We start from the raw sequence: 560 nt of genomic DNA, 5'->3' as shown, positions 1-560 counted from the left end.
CACCAGCAGTGAATGAGCGTTCCCCTTTCTCCACATCCTCACCAGCATTCGGTATCATTTGTTCTCTTGATCCTAGCCAGTCTGATTGGGGTAAGGTGATCCCTTAGGATGGTTTTAATTTGCATTTCTCTAATTACTAACGATGCTGAACACTTTTTGAGATGTTTCTTAGCCATCTTTATTTTTTCCTTTGAGAACTCTGTTTAGATCTTTAGCCCATCTTTTAAAATTAGATCATTTGGTTTCTCACTTCTTTGTTTTTTGAGTTCTTTATATATTCTGGATGTTAAAGCTCTGTCAGATGTGTCATTGGTGAAGATTTTTTCCCATTCTGTGGGTTTTCTCTTCACTTTTTTGATTGTTTCTTTTGCTGTACAGAAGCTTTTTAGTTCAATGAGGTCCCACTTGTTCATTGCTGACCTTAATTCCTGAGCAACTTTTGTCCGATTTAGAAAGTCCTTTCCTACACCGATATCTTGTAAGTTCCTGCCAATATTTTCTTCTAATAGTTTCAGGGTTTCCAGTTTCACATTGAGGTCTTTGACCGATTTGGAGTTGAT

The 560-nt window shown here is 37.3% G+C and overlaps 1 protein-coding gene across 2 annotated transcripts in view; it reads left to right on the top strand.

Annotated features, from left to right (window-relative positions):
* The window catches only part of Bbs9 (Bardet-Biedl syndrome 9), a 530,763-nt gene that overhangs the window by 136,904 nt on the left and 393,299 nt on the right, over window positions 1–560 (top strand). The window lies entirely within an intron of this gene.

Source organism: Nannospalax galili, unplaced genomic scaffold (genome assembly GCF_000622305.1).
Source record: "Nannospalax galili isolate Female #2095 unplaced genomic scaffold, S.galili_v1.0 scaffold1149, whole genome shotgun sequence".
Taxonomy (NCBI): Eukaryota; Metazoa; Chordata; class Mammalia; order Rodentia; family Spalacidae; genus Nannospalax; species Nannospalax galili.
The sequence above is the reverse complement of the archived record's forward strand: the minus strand, read 5'-3'. Positions and strand labels throughout refer to the sequence as shown.